General features: G+C 42.6%; 1 protein-coding gene across 1 annotated transcript in view; it reads right to left on the bottom strand.

Annotated features, from left to right (window-relative positions):
* Positions 1 to 20,679, bottom strand: part of macrod2 (mono-ADP ribosylhydrolase 2) — a 245,342-nt gene that overhangs the window by 77,770 nt on the left and 146,893 nt on the right. The window lies entirely within an intron of this gene.

A 20,679-nucleotide genomic window follows, 5' to 3' on the forward strand; every position in this document is an offset into this window, starting at 1 on the left:
GATAGTACGCCGCGCTTGTTGCTGGTAAATATTGACGAGCCTGGGAGAGAAATTAGCTGGGCTAGGATCTAATAACGCCTCCACACACAGTGAAAATGAGACTGTTCTTCCTGTAATCCCTCTCTGCTGTCAGCGGCGATGTACAGTCAGATCATTAACTGTATTTTCTGCCCTGTGGTGGGAATGTTATATCTATCCTGTTCTCTGTAGTGAGCCTGTTACGATGTGGATCTGTGTTCTGATTCTGTCGCGCTCCCTGTTGATGTGTGTCCTGGTTCTACCAAGACCCCGGGCCCCCGCCCCCCTAAGGTTTTAATTTTACCGGGTTAAGGCCGCGATAGACTTGATTGATGGCACGTCTTACACAAGAAGGCAGAGAGATAGAAATCCACATTATCCGTCTCTGAAAGCCTGACACCCCTCCAAGAGCATGTTATCAATCACACCGAAACATCATAAAATCCTCCTCAAGTTGTCCTGTAAAAATCCTCACAAGCCATTAGAGGATAACAGAGCCAGGAGGAGGAATAGCAGCAGTTGGACAAACAGGGATATCTTTTCTTTGGTTTTTCATTGTAAAGATGTCAGCAATGGAGAGAATAGCTCTCTCATGCGAGTTGTATCCATCAAAAAGTAAAATGATGGAGAAGAAAGAAAGCAAGCCGGTAGGATAGCCAATGATTACTTTAAAAGAACTGATGGGATGAAATAACCTGAAATTATATTTACGATCAAAGACAGGACATGACTTGAAACACTATCTTCATCTGTCATGTAACAGTCATTCACATGTGGTTTGAAGAAAAACAGACTGAAATGAGGCTGAGGAGCAGTCATAGGCTATCTACAAAATGTACTTTGCTTCACTGTACTGGAAACACATCCTCTGCCCATAGACAAAAGATCTTTTGACGAGGGCTTTTCTGAGCTCCTTTCAATTTCTCAGGGATGAGTCAAAGACAACAGCTGGGTGGAAGATTTTCTAGCTCTATCAATCATCTTTAATGGAGTGAGGGACAGCTAGCTGACAGAGACGAATCCTGATGGCTTTCTGAAAAAGTAACATGAGTCTGACAGTGATGAGGATATGAGGGGAGATCGCTCTGGTTGCAATGAAAGCTACTTAACATAACAAAATGTGTATGTAGGCTATAGGTTGGACATGTTTTACAATATCTACTGTGCAAACTATATTGTCCATGATAATGAGCCACACTTATTTGCATCATAATTGCTTCTTAACATCAAGCAAACATGAAGCGTTAAATGCAAAGGCTAATCTGCAATATGCTTAACTCACAGATCTGTGAATATAAGCATGCTTCTCTTTTGTGCACACAAGTCCTCCAAGGAGAAGAAGAATGTTTTTTTCCATTGTGTTTTGTTACAGTGCTCAGTTGATTAGGTTCAAGCACTTGAAATGTGTTCACCCTGATGTTGCACCTGTATCACAGCAGTGACAAGGCAGTCGAAGTGATTTTGCTTTTCTTATCTCTCAAAACTTCCAGACAGGCTTCATATCCAGTGTTTTGTTACTGAGCTGAATTGATTAGGCTCTCCCCCATGTTTCAGTCTCACAACAGTTTAATGACAATTTCTGTGAATTTTCAATGTGATGGAACTATTTCAATTAACACCTCTTGTTTTATTTTCAATACTTCCCTGTCTTATGTGGCTCTCTATCCCTTTCTTTTCTTTGATGGATTGTTTTTTTTTTATATCATCTATATGCAGCTTCTTTCTTCTAAATGGATACACAACATTTTGACTGCTAAATCCAAATTTGGAGCAAGTGAGCTCAGTTGAAAAAATGGGGCATTGAAAATTGCGCATCACATGACCTCTATGATGCAGACAGGAGGTGGGACATTTTCAAGTGAAAGGATGCATAAATCCTCACTCCTGTCATTGACTCATCTATGCTTGTTGAAATGGCCAATTGAAGTCACCTTCTGAATTGACCAAGCTGGTGACCTGTCATTCAGGTCGGTGAACACGTGAAAATGAACGTGTGTATCGTCCCTGTGACGCACTATGCTAAAATAAATTGTCTTTCACAAGGTTTAATGAGGTAAGACATTAATTGAGCTTGTAGACTCGCCAAAACACATGGCATCTCTTTAGGTATGATGTAAATGAATTGAGCCGTTGCTTGGAAAAATTCCTTGGTACATCTTTAAATCAAGCAGGACAGACAGTTTCTTGGACAGCGGGGAAAAGTCTACTCTGCACTCCCCCAGAACAGGTGTGGAGTGAACTATGTTCTCCACAGCCTCGTAAAGCCAGCCAGGTTATGGAAAATTAAATAATGCACTCCTCTAGCTTCCCTGCTTCCCACTGGAGCCCTTCCTCCCCAGACACTTCCTCTCATCACTACCAAGTATGGCTGATCTGTTACCTATGAGCACCTTGGGAACCCAGCGAGTAAAAGCATATGGAGTTCTGTGTTTCATCTCACCGGTTGCAGAATGATATTGTAGATGATAGTTCACCATTTCAGCGTTCCTCACGTTCACGGTTGCATAAACTACAGTGAGTGTGAACCTCTTACTCTGAAGTTCCTGGGTTTGTTACTGTGCATCCAGTATCAGAGAGAGTCCCTACAGCCTGGAAGTTTGTCCATACTGCCCGTAAATGGAGAAGAAAATGCAGAACTGATCTGGCTGATTGCCACGATCTTGGATGTCACCGCCACAGATTAAATTTACCTGCTTTACTTAGACCTCTTCACGGAATGGGTGGAGTACCACAGATGCATCCTGGATATTTTGTGTGTATTTCTGTGTGTGCATGTGTGTGTGTGTATGCGAGAGAGAGAGAGAGAGAGAGAGAGAGAGAGAGAGAGAGAGAGAGAGAGAGAGCGAGAGAGAGAGAGAGGTTTCCAAATGTGTTTTCTAATTTCAAATTTGATTGCAAATTGGGTTGTGAAGCTTGGTGAGATGAACGCACTTCACTAGATGTGGGGTAAAACTTGACGGTGAATACATTTTTCCACTTCCATTATTTAGACAACTAAAAGCAGATCTGAGTTTTCATAAGTGGAGATATGACTCAGATGCAATTTGGCCGTCAATTTATTTTCTCATTTAAGTGGGATTTCAGCATTATTCCCTGAAGATTCCTGCAGAATGGATGCCTGCAACATTACAAAGACAGCCTCAGATCCTCATTAACTAAGTATGGCATTTACATTCACCTCAGCAAGGAAGCCATGCCAGCTCACTACCCTGTTGTTCACAAAGAAACATCAAGGCTTCCACAGTCAAAAGCAACAAATGTGAACAATGGCCGAATATTAAAAATGTGGGTTTTTTACTTTACAAATTCCATTAGTAATTCTGAGTAATATTATTACACATAAATATAATTAAATTATGAGGTGAAAATGATTAAACTGAAACTGCAGTTACACAGTCTAGCCAGTGTTGTGAGTCTGTCCTGATTTTGATGACTCGTGACTCAACTCGGACTTGAATATTGATGACTCAGACTCAGACTCCAACTTCACCTTCACCTTCAAATTCAAATTCAAATGTATTTGTCACATACACAATCATACACAGTACAATGCGCAGTGAAATGCTTTAGGTACCTGTTCTGGCTCAGATAGTGTGTAAAACAACAAGACTAGGTCAAAACCGAGTATATGGCTAGACCGTGTATGAGTGTGCCACCTGCCACAGCCGACCAATGGTGTAACTAACTCCGCTGTAGACTGCTAATACAGAATAATAGTCCATACATCCATACTGATCTCCGTTCCAGCGCGTCCCGTCTCCTCTCTCCGCCGTTGTCCTCTCCACCGCGCCCACAACCCGCATTGATCCAAGCGGCAGTCGCTCTGGTACCCATCGGTGCCAAAAATGCTGTTCGCCGGACACCCGGCGACGCATCGGCGTCGGGACCCCGCAATCTCGGCCGGATCACCGGGAACAAACCGGCCGGGAACCATGGCCCTGGGAAACTCCGGGAAGGTCGGAAGCAAGCGCTCGGTGTGTCGAAACCTCCATGCTTGTCTGTGTCTCTCTCTCCGCTGACAGAACAGAGGGCTGTCAGGTGGACTGAGCTCGCGCATATGCATCGAAATAAATGGCGATATGATATAATTGTATAGATTCTACTTTAGCTTCAGCTTACATGCATGATATTAGTCAGCCTGCTTACTGTGTGGGAGAAACGGATATAAACGGCACTAAAGATGACTGAGGTGAACTCCTGGGGGAGGTAGAATGGGCGACATTTGATTGTCAGAAGCTCCAGGTTGGGCGAGCAGGAATGTGTGAGAGAGACGACGTTCCTGTTATCGCACCAGTTGTTGTTAACCATCAGGCATACTCCACCTCCCCTCGACTTGCCAGACTCTCCTGTTCTGTCCATGCGATGAACTGAGAGGAACTCCGCTGGTTGAACGGCGTGGTCCGGTATCATGGGGATCAGCCATGTCTCGGTGAGACAGATGATATTGCAGTCCCGTATGTCCCTCTGGTATTTGATCCTGGCTGAGTTCGTCCAGCTTGTTCTCCAGGGACTGGACGTTGGCTAGCAGGATACCAGGCAGTGGTGGACGGTGTGCCCTGTTCCTCAGTCTGTTCCTGATGCCAGCTCGTTTTCCTCTGGGCCTCCTCCACGACCTGAAACCAGCGCGTCCCTCGTTGTTGTTGTCGGCTCTCCACAAGATCTCGCTGGGCCAAGTTGGATCGGGTGCCAAACTTGTAGAGAGGCGGTGTGAGTACTGTATTCCAATATTTATAAGTGTCTTTTTGTCGTATGTGATAAGACATAGTGCAGGCGGAGCTAGCAAGTTGAATATAACTGTAAACAAAACAATATACAAACAAATGACCGGAGCAGGTACGACGGCTGCCGCACTCACCGGTGCCATCTTGCCTCACAGTCCTATTCAGTATCCATTCAGTATACCTTAGATCATCACCTTAGACATAGGCTACACATCTTTTCAGTGTTACTCTAAATTTGTACCTGATCATCTGGGTGGTTAACAATATAAGTTTACATGTAAATTTAGGCTATGAAAATGTATCTTACAACATGACCAGATAGGATGATGGATGAAGATGGCTCCACCACATACTGTGAACTTTATTTCCATGGATGTTACGTTAACTGGCGTGAAAGGTAGTGCCAAATAGGGCTGGACGATATGCAAAAAAAATCATATTGCGATTATTTTGACAGATATTGCAATTGCGATATGAGTCACGATTTTAGTGGGAATGGTAATTTTTGAATTTCATTTTCACTGAAAAAAAATATAAAAATGATGATGATGTGATTTTTGCTGGGGTCTGTACCAAACAAGCATGTTCCCTTACGTCTGGAGAATATGATTTCTAGGCCGGGGCATCTCTGTAGCACCACAATGCTTCATTTAATGGTATGCTGTGACACATTATACCTTTATCAAAAAATTGCAGCTCCTGCGATTTGGATATTGCACTTGGCTATATTGCGATTTCGATAATATTTTGATTAATTATTCAGCCCTAGTGCCAAATGTAAAATATGTAAAGACAATCAAGGACTAGGACTAGGGCAACCTCAAATTGCAATCGGCATCAGTCTAGGATGCACCCCAAAAGGTTTTTACTTTGAGGTTTGAACTAGCAAGCGTATTCATGTCATATTAATATCACATTAGCTGACTAACGGGCTAACATTAACTAGATATCTAGCCGATTAGGTCACAGATATTAGCTGGTTACTTGTAACACTGCCTCATAGTAGATGTGAGGTTTTTAATGAAGCTTTGTCATCATCTATAGTCCCATGTGTTTGAGCCATTAGCCCACGTTTCCAATCTATTACACTTACACTTACACAATCACATAAACTGTGCTCACCCTGATGTTGCACCTGTACCACAGCAGCACAAAGACAGTCAAAGTGATTTCCCCTCTCTTCTCTCCCAAAGCTTCCAGACTGAATCATATGCTTGGTAGAAGTCCTAAAATGAACATCTACTAGATTATGCGATGCACAAACAGTGGTGCCCGGTGCTATATTTCAGCCCCCTGTTAAGACCTCTTTAGGGAGGACATTTCATTTAACAGGCTTAATATTCAGGCTGTAGCATCTGCTGCTGTCCACCCCACTACTGGGCTTCCTCAGCCCCTGTTGAAATATAACAGTTAATACCTCATCTATCTCTCCTTGCAGCCTGCCACTGCTTTAGGCTGGGCCTATGTGGGACAAAACATTTATTCATCTTCTCTGAGTGTCTTGCTCAGAGAAAGCTTCCCCCAACAGCCACTCCACCAAGTCTGCACCGCTAATGAAGATAACTTTGAGCTGTGGCTGGACGGCATCCCTCTGAACTCATACTGGGAACAAGGAGTGAGAGAGCAAGAGACAGAGAGAGAGAGATTGAGAGAGACAAAGGAGAGGGAGCGAGTGTGTGCGTGTGTGTGTGTGTGTGTGTGTGTGTGTCCGTGTATGTGCATGCGTGTCAGTCTGGAGCAGTCTGAATTAGTTACTCAGCTGTAACCTTGGCTCTGCCATTGTTGAAGACACCTCTGGCTCGTCCTCTCAGGGCTTCGTTCCCACATGCATTAAGGGACTCGGCAAAGCCCTGCTTACTCTCCCTGGGCTTCTCCCAGGCAGCCTGAAAACCAAGGGCTTTCAATCGCTCCCTCAGACACAATGAATACCTGCTCTGCTCTCATTACAATACCCTGCTTTTCAGAAATAGTGTCAGCTGCAATTTTCTCTCCTAATTATTTTCCGCTCCTCTGAGGGTTAGGTTCAGGACTGGAGCCAGAGGAGGCAGCACAGGGTGGGCAGGAAGGGGGGGGTGGGGTGGGGGGGATGAGCTGGATTCTACCTGCCAGAATATGGAGGAGTCTGAATATCAGTACATAATCTAACAGAGGGGAATACAAAGATGTCAGTGTCAGGGTAGGCCCACACTTCACCCCCTTGTCAGTGTGGGCATTACTTGCCAGCCCATTGAGACATTTGACACTTGCGGCCAATACGTAGGCAGAACTGAACTTTACCAATACTCTCTCACACTGAGAGTTACAGTTTGCACACAAAACCGAAAGCATTCCTCAAAGTATTAAGCCACATATTCCCCCTCACCTATTTTTTTGTGGTATCCATGGCAACAGCATATTCCCTCTCTCTCCACAGCACTTTCAGAGCTGGATACTGATCCAAGCCCCTCCCCAATTCCACCTCTGTGATTTACGACACCATTTTCTACTCAACTAATTTCACTGAAGGAGATAATGACATGGATTAGTTCCTAATCAAGTGCCAATCAGAGATCCTGGCTGAACTAAATGTCAGGTAGAAGCTGTTCCAGCCATTGTGGTTATACTCCCTGGTGATATTGGATTATGTATCCTAATCACAGCAATTTCAGCAGCAACAAGAGCCAGGGATCAATCTCTACTGTAACCAAGTTCCCAGGAAAAGGATAATAATCTCCATTCTACCTATAATACCTAGCTAAACAGGGGATTTAGACTATTAGAATGCCAGGCAGATAGTCACAGATGTTACTCTCCAAAGTGACATAAAATACCTTGAGCTTACACAACTTACAATTCCCCTGACACAGCTATGTAAGCAGGAACGAGAATAAATGACACACCAATCACAGGTTCTACAGCAATGTAGTAGAAACCCTGTTATTATTGTTAGGTTTCACCTTAAATTGACAAATATGTCAGCGAAGATTGGTAGCATTTTCTCTGAAATGGCATAAAGAAACTAGTAGGTTACATGTAAGGAAATGTTGAGCGGCAGCTTTGACTCAGGTGTGACATGGGCCACATCAAAAACAGGGCAGCACTCACCTAGAAAAAACAGGCTTGTGACTGGAAGGTTGCCAGTTTTTTGTATCCTGATTAGCTGAGAAAAATCTGAGAAGCAAACATTTAACACTCTCCCCTCCCTGAAAAACTTCTACAAAGGTGCCCTTAAGCAAGACACTTGACCTCCAGTTCAGTCAGGAACACTTTAGTCACAAGATAAAACCATTAATTGCAACTAATGGTAATACAGTTGTGTTTGACGGATATGGCCCTGCTCTAGCAGCTCCCTGCTTACCCAGCAAGCATGCTGAAGGTATAGCAGGGGCGCCATGCAAATCCCCCCATGCAAGTGGACAGAGCATGGTAATGGTAATACTAGGGCTGCCCCCGACCAAAGATTTTCCTAGTCGTCTAGTAGTCGTTAGTTCAAGCCATTAGTCGACTAGTCGTTGCACGTTTATGATATTAATTTAATTATTTCAATATACATTTTTTGGGGCATCAGAAAATGGTTTGAATTCCAAGGCTGAGAAAGAATGTTATAAGTAACATTGTGAACACTGTGCTACATTACAGAGAAATACAAAACCGTAATAATGAGCCTTTAAAATCTAAATTTTACAAGCCGCCTGTTAACGACAATGCTAATGGCAAAAGCGGTAATGATGAATGTGTCGGAACAACCAGCAAGGAGACTGAACATAGAGCGGCCATGCTAGTTGACTAACGTTAGGCTATATGCCATTGCTCCGACGGCCCATTATTCCGAAACCCCAATAGTCAGAAAAATGTCCCACTGGACTGAAAGCCCATTTGTCCGTTATCCCGTAAAAAAAACGCCCATGGCTCCGAACGCCCATTGCTCCAAAAATACATACTCTCCCTGCAGTTAGAAAGATTCATGGTCTGCAATCAGTCGGCCGTGCCTCCTATTGTTTCACACCCTCTTTCCCCTGGTTGATTGGGAGCATCTGTGTATATATACTGTATATGGCTGTCGGAACTGACGTCCGGTAACTTACCAACTATACCACTCGGCTGCTCCAAACATCAGACCATGTGCATCCATGAAGAAAACATGAATAGCTTGTTGATGGAAGATTTAGTGTGAACAATGGACAGATAAAGAAAGATAAATTTGCCTCAGAGTAGATTCATTTCATTATAATTATTATTTGGAATGTTTGTTTAAATTATAGTTAACCTAATTTGTCTGTCGGACCTCGCGGTCAGATATTTACTCTAACAATCCTTTTTTTTTTTTTTTTTTCCTGTGACTAACTGACCAATGAAAACTCAGTCGACTAAGACTCTTCTCATCGACTAATGTTTGGTTGACTATTAGGGGGCAGCCCTAGGTAATACAGTTGTTTGGCGGATATGGCCCTGCTCTAGCAGCTCCCTGCTTACCCAGCAAGCATGCTGAAGGTATAGCAGGGGCGCCATGCAAATCCCCCAAACCACAGAACCATATGCCAAACATAACTGGTGTAGCCGATTCTTAGTAAGTTACCAGCTGATCAATAATAGAAAGATCATTGTGTAAACAAGCTTGTTGCAGACCTCAAGCAGTGGCACCAGACGAGCCTACATGAAAGGATGCAAGCATGCATCCTGATAGAGGTCATTCTACTGTTATGTGAGAAATCCATGTGAAGCAACAGCCTGTTGCTGGCCTCTGCTAAGTTGTAAGTCAGATTTACAGAGAAGAGATACAAGCATGTATCCTGATAGAGGTCGTTACATGAACCTAAAGTTGATCCAGAGCAATTTCCCTTGAATATAGCTATTGAATATAGGTGAATATGGACGCTGCAGAGTCTAGAAACAGGGAAATATATAACAGAGTCAGTGTAAGAGAACCCAGTCAACCACCTTATGTTGCATCTCTTATGTCATATGCAATTTATTGACGACAGCAATAGTATCAGTTAGGCTATATGCACTCATGGCTTTGAGCTGAGACAATATCAAGAGTCCAGTCGAATATAAGGGAGAGATTCTTTGAGGAGCGCAAAAATCCCCCAAAACAAAATTGCTTCTCACTAAAATGAGCTGCATTGAACTATTTCTGACCCATGTAAAGCAACAAGCAATTGTAGTACAAGCTTACAATCCCAGCTAAGCATGTCAGCATTATGCTTAAATACACAGCAACACTGAATCGAAAATAGAGCTCAGCCAGCCAGCCATAATGATGCATGCTTGCACCATGATAAGAGCAAATATTCAATGCAAATACTCAGCTTAGGTGAAGTGCAGCAATGGGAACTACAACTCCCAGCATCCTTATCATTGCTTGCGATGAAATTCCATGGGAATGGCCTGGTCCGCGGTGGAGTCTAATGGCCATTGACGCTGGCCGTTGACGCTGGCAGGAAAAGACCAGTATCTAGGCTTGAAGCGGACATTCACAAAGGAGTAAGAGCTGGATATTATGACCGGCCGTCGGCTCAAAGTAATCAGAGTTCGGACTCTCGCTCCTTTGCGAGAGTCGCGGCAGTGTCACGGCGGGATGAGTCGCGCAAACGCCATTCTTTCCTTGACAATGCCTTCTTGAAGTGGTATTACAAGACTGTATTTTGCGAGATAGGAGCTCCGACAGCAGGTTTGGAGGCCGATGGTGCTGCCTCTGGAGATTCTTCATCTGACAAAAATAAGACATCTTGAGCCCGAGAAATCAGGGGGCGACCAGCGGCAACTTGTAGCAGGTAGGAGCAGCAGCATGGCCAGTAACAGCAGCAGCAGCAGCATAAAGCTTTACCAAGCAGCAGAGTTTGCAGCAGTTGTGAAGCAGGAATCAGTGTAGGAGGAGGCCATTTAAATAGACCGCCTTGTTATGAGAATGGATTATGATTGGTGTGCGTGGCGATCAGCTGGTAGATGACTAGCAACGTGTGACGTCCGTGCCCTGCCTGAACTAACACGATGCTTCATTTGCTCCAGTAGAGCTGCTCAGTGGTTGTACTGGGCAGCTCCCAGGTGTGAATGTGTGTAACTTTATGAATGCAAAGCAGGTCATTGCTGAAGAATGAGAATGTGTGCTTTAAATAAATGTTAAAGAAAAAAAAAAAGTGGTATTATCCAATGACCTAAAAATCTCAAAGCAAGTCATTTCAATTAAGGTGCAATTAACCCTAACAGGCAAATGAAAAAACAAACAAAAACATAATTTTATTTGAACCTAGACAATATGTATAGTGTGTTTGTTGAATAGACTATGATACACACCGAAGCACTATCAGACCTGAACTGTTGAGAAACAGTAAGCCTTAGATAATTGGACTGTGGGTTCAAGTCCATCTCATAACCTCTCAGTCTCTCTCCCACCTTTCCTATTACTCTCTACTAATTATATTGTAGATATAAACTATATTAATATATAAAATAAAGGCTGCTTTTCACCAGAATAGAAACACATCATATAAACCAAACAAAAAACCCTTGCTGAGTGACAGTGACCTCAACTATTATTAACCCTCATTGCGGTATTGCACCTTTTACTGTTGTACTGGTACCACCTGTAGACCGAGTCCTGCTGCTTATAGCTTATACTCATCAGACCCTGTGTTTATCTGATCATGTATTAGTCAGATATTTACCTCCGTGTCCAATGATTCACACAGACAGTATGATCCACTAGTTACCGATACAACACTTAGCAACTTATATGACAGTTGCGTTGATGTTACCATGCTATTACCCAGTCTATCCCTATTATTTCCACACTGTACTCTATAAAGTGCTGTCTATTGATCATGCTGAGATTGAGGCTTGCTGCCAACACAGAGTGGAGAGGAATTATGTGGACAAACCGAATCATTTTACCCTTTGTATGAATAATGGACAATGATTTTCTAGAATAATGATGCTGCAGTGATACCGATTTTGCATGCTGATTATTATATTAATGCTACATAAATGCTGATTAAAGAGGAACGGCAGATGTGTTTGGAGCAGGCGGAGAAGTGTGAAGTATTTCGAGCACACTCTGGGCTGTTCCTAGGGCTGTAAAGAGGCTGCTCCTCGGCCAGGTTAGGTTACCACAGCTCGAATGACCCTGCCGTTGGACACTGGGACTCCCGACAGCTGCGGACGACTCGGTGCCAGACTCCAGCCGTGCCGCGCTCCCCAGGACAATGCAGTCACGGCCTCGCTCCTAACGTTTAAAACATGTTGTTTTAACTGTTCTGTCTTGTTATTGTAACAATCCCTGTGTGCGGTGGCGGAGTCACTCTGTCCTAGGCGGCCAGAAGCAGACTGTCTGCATTCTTCACATGATAGGGGGCACCTCTTCTTCTTCTTCTCAACAGCAATGCAAGGCTGCCCATTGTGGTTTCCCAGTTGTGTCTTTTACCGCTCTATCTAGGTCTCAAAACCTTCTTTCATCTCTGGGTGTGAGGTACCCCCCCCCCCCCCCCCCCCCAATCCCCCACCCTAATAATCACAGATAAACACAACCCCCCCCCCCCCTTTTTAGCTTCCCTCAATATCACACTCATTTTTCACCTTTGACTCCTCATACAGTCTCTTATTACAAACAAGCACTCTGTCGATGTGGCTATTATCGGCTCGTCTCCTAGGTTAGATTACCTTTGGCACCCCAGCTTTACTATTACTCTGCCACAGGAAAAAGAGAGAGTGAAGGAGACTGACTGTGTACAGTATGCCTTTGAGAGACTCACATCTTGCTCTTCCTGCAAAACCAATTTGAAGTGCAGTGTGTGTATGTGTGTGTGTGTGTGTGTGTGTGTGTGTGTGTGTGTGTGTGTGTGTGTGTGTGTGTGCATTGGTGTGTCTTGTGCTTGTTGTGTGCGAATCACCTCGGGCTCATGCATTTGTTGCTCCATACTCTCACACCACTGCACAATTAGAATGTGTTGCTTCAGATTTCCTATATGTTAAGTTGTTCATAAAATTAGACACATTTTCCATTTGTTTTCTGTGGGTTTGCGGGAGGAATCAAAGTATTTCTGAACAACTTGAAACATTATTAACAAGAACAACATGACATGCATTTAATTCCCCCTGTCAGGGATTCAGACATCAAAGGGCTCTCGTAGCAGGCTCACCAGAGCCGCACATCTCTGGTACAAAGGCAGTCAACATGCACCCCACCACCAGCGGGAAGCACCTCCTACCACTAGGCCCGCCACCTCTCTTAGCGGGTGAGGGGCAAATCAGCCGCCAGGAAAAGATAAAATGAGATATGCTGCTCCTGATTTGAAAGTATAATCCCATTGCTGACCAATGAGGGCTCCCCTTGGTTTGGATCAAGAGTCGGAGCCAGATGTGAATTATTGATTAGATACATCATGTTTTTAGTCAACATCAATGTAGAGCTACCACTTCTATCTCTACCACCTCCTGGGCTCTTTCATGTTTTTAGTGTGCTCGATTTTATCATTATATTAATGATGAGGAGCAGTGCTGTACAATGTCGGTTTGACCATCACTAAGTCTATTTCTCACTTGCTTTCCCTTTCAGAGCATATAGCAGGCTCTCCTCAGATGAGGGACGATTTGGAATCGATTGAAACAACACAAATTTTCGTCCAGGCATAATTAAATGTCGCCTCCTGTAGAAATTGCCCTCTTTGAGAAGTTGGGCTAATAAGGGACACACTAATGCTGAGAAAACACAGTTAGAAAATAAACCCCCCAGAGCAGATCCCGGGCAATTTCATCATAAATTACTTCCCCTGCACAAAGTTCAGCCTCGAGTCACCCAGGAGAGCTCGCTGCCTGATGGTAAAGGATGGTTTTTCTAAGAACAACCTGGCTAGAGGTGAAAGTTGGAACAGAAGAGCTTTGTTCAACACATACAGTGCTCTAAGAAACAACAACAGTAGGCAGGACTAGACAAATGCATGTAATTACGGTGCAATCTGAATAGCAAGCTTTGAGGCTGGTGAGGAGAAAGTAAGCATGGCTGCAGCTTCAGACTCTTGGATCTGCAGGCCAAACTCTCTGGCAAGTCCGTAATTACGGAAATGAGGAAAGATGGAGCCATTCAATGAAAGGCCACTGCTTTGGATTAAAATGCATGAACAGCTGTTGCTATTATGCATGGCTCTTTGGGTTTGCTGGTGCAGGGTGCTTCTTCAGCAAAGCCTAGAGCCTTCTACAATACTTAAACATATGCAAAGCAGCACATGAGACTAGTCCCACCGCAGAGAACCATGGAATTTAAAAGGTCACCATAGTTTTCATTTACTTGGTCATTATATTTATTTGACCTGTGAAAACAGAAGCATTTGATGTTTTAATTTCTGTTCAAGCACAGCAAACAGACACAGAGGTCCGTGGCAATGAAGATCATTTCATTACCAATAAAGGGGTGGGGGCATCATGATTAATCGGAATTAACACCCGGAATTAGAATTCCAGGTATTCCACTGCAATCTCTCTCCGTCTTCCCCCAGGGGAATAAACATTGAATAGGCAACACTGAATCTAATTAATCAATCATTGAAAATCTCTTTTTTTTTCCAACGATGTTACCCAATAGCAATAGTTCTCTTGACTTGTTGGCACTGAAAATAGGCCTAGAGTAGCCTACAGCGTTAATATCTAGGCTTGCACTCTACCTACTCTCTTTCTCTCTCCTTTCTTCCAACAACTTGCTCCGTTATCAGGGCCAAGCTCATGCTTGTATATCATTGGATGACCAGCATACATAGGCCCAGAACACTGTAATCATAATTTTTAAATACAGTTTGTTGATAAATGAATGCAGCTTCCTTAATTATGCCTCTTTAGGATTATGCTTCGCACTGTAACCCATCAATAACAAAAGACTATGCAGCACAGCATCTTTGCTAATAATGTTGTCTGGACTTGAAAGTCTTGCATGAAAGTGAAAATTGATTTTAACCGTCAAAATTGACAAATGAAATGACTACCGTAATCAGACTAGATGTCGTAAAGATTTAGATTTCCCATGCAATTATATTACATTTTATTGCTGTAGAGACACAAGAAAAGACCTCACAAGAATGGGAGGAGAAAAGGAAAAGGCAACACAGTCATCCTACAGTCCTTCAGCATTGCTTTCACAGTTCATGTCTTCAGTATATATGTATTTAACATGTTCTGAAAATGACTGTTCAATTTTTATGCTTGCCAGAGAAAGTGGCAAACTTTTTTTTAGACATTTTTTGATCATCCAACTTTATTGCAAAAATAAATAGAATAAAGTTAATGTATCCATGAATGTACAATACTATGTTTTACAGTTTCAGTATAATCACGATTCCCCATAACAATTCTTGCACCTGTGCCCTTGTGAACCTCTTACGCCAGCACCTTGCACATTGTCACTTCTTCCGTACATAGGGTTCCTCCATCTGGTAATGCACATACCCAAGTCTGCATGTCTGTACACATTATCTATCTCTATGTCTTATTTTAAGTTTTTTTTGCTATTTTACGCAGTTGAACTGGAATCCATATAATTGCAATTTTTCATTCAGTTCTACTTACTGTCTATGGGAATTGTCAGTTGCATATGTGTATATAATCTCTGTTTGCTCTACTCTTACTTATATCCAGTTTTAATGTATCCTATTACTATTTGCTACTGCAATGGCCCAATTTCCCCCACCGGGATCAGTAAAGTTTCATCTAATCTAATCTAATCTACAGATTGTAAGTATATTCACAATACCAATGTTTCACAGCCATAAACAATGAGCAGAATAGAAAGATGTTAGGAGGCTACTGTGTTCCTCAGGATACTACTAAAATGGCATAGTCCTAGATTGTTTGAAATGGATTTTTTTGTTTAACGCGATATCTCAGGATAATTCATGCTCAAGAGAGATAAAAAGTCAATTTTGTAAGAAATAATCCCCAACAATGACTTCTATCATCAGACAGATGACCTTGAGGAATGAGTCGGCACATAATCAGCTGATCAGCTGTTGTAGTTCTGACTGGAGAATGTGTCAGCTGACTGCCTCTCTGGAAGTCATAAATTGATGGAGATTCCTGCAGCTCAAGTGTTTATTTTAATAAGACGCACCAAAGTCAGGCCTATATCCCTGTCTGTGATAAGAGCTAACGCCAAAGCTATCTTAATTAAAGCTGGGCTCTAATTTGGTATCTTGTTTCCGGCAAGCCAAGTCTGTACACAGCCTGGGAAACAGTTGCACAATATAGACAATGTGAGATCCTCTACATATAGATAATACAGTAAGGTTTATACTGTAGCTAGATCAACGTTATACTCTACATTTCTCAAAGATATTAGAATATAGACACACACAGTATAATCTAATGCATAATAAGCAAAGGAAATAAAAAAAATGTCTTCAGTACCGGTGGATGACAGATACACAATGCATCCTTTCTTGTATTCACAGCTAACAAAAGTGAAAATCAGGCTAACAAAAATACAAAATAATGTATAAATTGGGTTCATCACCAACAGCGATCTAATAATATGTCATATGGAAGAGACTCTACAAGCAGTGGACCAGTGTTTACCCTGTATGTGTTTTGTTCCTGTTTATTTAGTAGCTCTACTTTTCTATGTGTGTCTATAGTCTCTATCCACATAGTCAGTGGGATTGAGAGCTGGGTTTTAAGACGTGCAAAACTTTAATTAATTTGGGACTTTCATTATAAACATCACAGTGGTGCCTGCCAGGGAAAGGAAAAAGCATGAATGAATTAAGGTTAAGCCACAAAATCAATACATTCATAGGTAAGTGTTTTTCTTTTCTTTCATAGGAGATTACCAGAGTTCTCCAGATAATTATCCATTTTCCATTATGGTGAAACTGTAAACAAGATGATTAAAAGGAGAGAAAATTGAATAAAAACTGTGAAAAACAGCTAGTGGGTACAGCGTGTGAATATTTGTCTTTCATGATGCTCCTCCAGCAAAGGTATTTTGGGAGAGATTGGATTTTTTTGGTTTATTTATTTATTTATTCTTTTAAATCTAAACTAGATTTATATGTTGACTTAAGGGATATGAAAGAGTAAAATGACTGTATTAGCCTTTAAGTTCTAAGTGCTTCCAATTCTCAAATGCTATTCAACAATTGCGCTTGACTGTTAAGAAATGTAATTTTGGAGACTCTTCTAAACCATATTATTCAAGAAAATCAAAGCATTAGCCAAAAAAAAGAAGCCCCATTGTGCATCACTGCCATAAAATCATTATCCTTCTGTAACTAAAGCTAAGCAAACAAAGGCAAGCGGGCCACTGAGGCCAGAGCCTGGGACGGCCAGCGTGGAATCCTCTCCAGTGATTTATCTGACGGGGCCCTGACAACTTTCTTGCAGACTCCCAAAGTGTGCTATCTATTAATTGAGCCTGTGTCAGCGCAGGGGAGATTAAGCGTCCGCAGCTGCCCACTGAAACGTCTTCCCCAGGCCCAGCTGTGAGGCACAAATCAAAGGCCCTGCGCTGAGAGGCGCCAGCACAACCCAGAGTCCACCTCCATCCAAACACCAACCTCAGCACTGCTGTCCGGCCCTGACTAATTGTTCGGTAAATATCACAAATATGCCACAGTCTGTCGGATCACGACTCTTACCCCAATCGTCATAAACGTTGACACTTCTGTGATGATTATGCCCCAGTATAATAAGCCAGGGAGGTGCTTGTATAGTATATTCACTACATAATATAATACAACAGAATATTCGCTGCTGATATGAAGGTGAATGCATTGATTTCATGATTGCTTGATCTACAGTAGCCACAACTACAGTACTACAGCTCTATTCCCCCATGACTCAAACCATGCATCAGTAGTTGGCACACTATTCATAGACCTGACTGATAAACATTCCCGTGATTTGCCTCTTGACTCCATGTCCTTCATAAATGATCTTGCTGTGCCTTGCTCCCCAGACTCCATTGCAGTAAAAAGCCTCTAGTGGACCTCTGTGCTCCCTCTCAGCTCCCCACATCCTCAGTTAAAGACCCAGTCGTCCTCCCACTGCCTCTCCTTGTAAAAGCCCTGTGTGGTCCCAGCGCTTAACTAGTGGCCATGGCCTGGCTCCACTATGCAAGGCTCCTTGCTGCAGAGCCAAGGATTAACAGAAATGGGGCTTTTATAATTATACCGTCATGATTCCAGGCCTTTCCTGCTGGTCCTTTTAATTAAGTAGATAATTTTTCTCTGGGGAAGAGCGGCTTTAACATACTTACCGGCCATTTCAAAAGCAGGCTTTTCTCAGAACTGTGGAAAAGATCTATCCCATTCAAAGTATTATTTTTGGTCTGAATGGATGAAAATATCATGTTTGTGCGTATGCCAGCAGTAAAGAGCTCTGAGTTTGACAGGAGTAAACCGGGGGCGGGGGGTATGTTAATGAGACTGATGAAGCGTTTTTTTCTTTGTCTCCTCCAGCTCAGTGGTGACTGTAAAAGCTGCCCTATTGCCGGGGGATGGAGGTGAATCTGGGAGGGTAATGGGGTCTCCTGTCACTCCCGCCTCTGTGAGTGACAGTGAGGAGTCCAATAACGAAGAGGATGCCTGGTCACCCCCCCGTTCAGCCATTTCACTGAAGGGACCTATCTCTGCTATCCGCTGGTCAGCCATGCACCAATGCAGGACCCACCTTGCCCCGGAGAGGAGGCTTTCTAATTCAAACGGAACAATATAATGGCCTCCAGAGTGACAGGAGTCAGATAGCTGCTTGTTCACAGCTTGGCCTACTGCCCTTAATTTAAAAACCCACACATATGCAAGCCAAATGTTTCTATGAAGTACACAAGGAAGCAAAGAAAACAGCAGCGGATACGGGTATTTGGCAACAAAAGATATTCTCCTGGCCAAGCTTCTTGTGAAAAAGGAGCATAATGACTGAATATAATTTCAGTTTCTCCACTCTTGAGCTTGAGTGCAAATGAGTGTTTACTATCAATGGAGTGAGAGAGTAGCTAAAATTCAAAAACACATAATTTTTCACTGTCATGACTTTTTTGTTTGGGGATTAATGCCAAAGCCGAGTACAGAATCTCTGATAACAACAAAAAGAGTTATGGCTGCTTGCAAACATTACACAGTTTATGGAAAATATACCAGCATAGTCCAGTTTCTGTATCACAACTGGTATAGCTGGATATCAGTTGTTGATCATTCTTGGGCCTATGATGGAAGCTATTGACCTTCCAGAGATGATGTATGGACTCACTATACAGTCCACCTTCACCTCTCAGGATATTAGTTATTAATTCTGGCTTTAAATCTCTCAGGTAAGCATGTATGTCATCTAAGCAGTGCGACAGCAGTGATGGATGTTGAAAGAATAGCGGGCTGCGTTCTTTGTTTTGGAGCTAATCTGATGATTCCTCTACAGCCTCTTAAGCAGGTTATGATCCATTTTTCATGTCTCAAAGAAAGGCAGGATATATCAAATCCGTTTATGGCATAATTGCTGATGCCATTAAAGAGGAGATTAAGATATTATTAATTCTGATTATTTTGCATATCAAGGCTGCCTATACCTCTAAAAAAAAAAAGTGAAAAGTGAAAAGGACAAGACACACACACACACAGCAGAAAAAACTAAAATAAAAAATACCATTTTGATACACCTCAGTTTGGGACTAAAAGTGTTGCATCACTCATTTTGTTTTCACAGTCATAGTTTCATAGTCAGTTTCATAGTCATTTCACAGTCAGACATGTCTGACTGAAAAGCTAGGGAAGCAGATTGACTTTTGGTCAAAGAAACTCTGATCAATGTTGTGTGATGCAACAAGAAGACTGGCATCGGTTTCACCCCTTTAGTCTAGTTTTTACTTAGTTTGCTAGAGTTCATGCTAACTGTTTAGTACACAATTTAGAGTATGTTCATAAACCATAGAAGCTAGGTTTGGCCCTATTTACACCTGCTATTAAAATGTGATCTGTATCCAAATATACTATCTGCATAATGACCAATCTGATCATTTACACCTAGTATTTATGTGTTCACCTTGTCTGCATTCTGCCCACACTGTGATCACATCTTATTTTTTGCATGCACTATGCAAAGCAGGCGAGTAGGTGGGGAGGTGGCACTGAAAACAGAAACAAACATGGCAGGCGTAGGGTCATTAGACGTGATACTGTACAGCCTGGATTTACTTTGCATTTGAGGCCGAAAGGATCATCTTTTACAACCTTCATTGAAGACAACAGAAACGACGACAGACCGTTGGATGAGGGAAAGGAGCGGCGACTGGTGGGAGCGGATCATGCCGGAGTCCTTCGGTGAACTCCTCAATTCCTAACTCACACACGCGCACACATGGATTTCACTGCAGAAGTGCTCTGCTCTTCTTATAGCAAAGACAAAGACCCTTTCCAGAGTATAAGCGGGGTCTTGGCATTTAGCAGTGCTGCCGGGGGTTTAGTCAATAGAGAAAGGGGCAAACACAAAGCTGGCCAGCGCAGAGACCTGGCACAGCCTTGGTAAACACCAATCAGTCTGGAAGTGCCAGTGCAGCTCATAGACAACGGGGCTGGGTCCAGAGGTTCGGCTCTTCTCTCCGTCTGGGGACGCCAAGCAGAGGCTTCTCTGTGTTTCACTGGATGTTTTATTCAATTTTATTCGGTGGGTATTCTATACTAAAGACTGCCTGACTCCAATACCGTGTCATAAAATAGCCTAGTAAATACTGGAAGACACTGAATTCTTTGAAAACAGTCATTTAATTTACACTTCTATTTCAAATTATCCCAAGGGCATTTTTCACTGCATGGCATTGTTATTATTCCACTGAGCTTCAGATTTTTATATTTTCATCATTAGGTAGCAATAACACTTCAGTCCAGAAATGGTGTCAAACAGTAATTAGTATTGCTGCCTATAAATTCAAATTAAGGTTTCACTGTGATTAGAATCTGTCTGGAATTGACCTCACTGAGTCACAGTTTGTTGAAAC

Source organism: Centroberyx affinis, unplaced genomic scaffold (genome assembly GCF_046629955.1).
Source record: "Centroberyx affinis isolate AG114_WGS23_722 - 3 ecotype Tasmania unplaced genomic scaffold, CSIRO-AGI_Caff_v1 ptg000171l_1, whole genome shotgun sequence".
Classification (NCBI taxonomy): Eukaryota; Metazoa; Chordata; class Actinopteri; order Beryciformes; family Berycidae; genus Centroberyx; species Centroberyx affinis.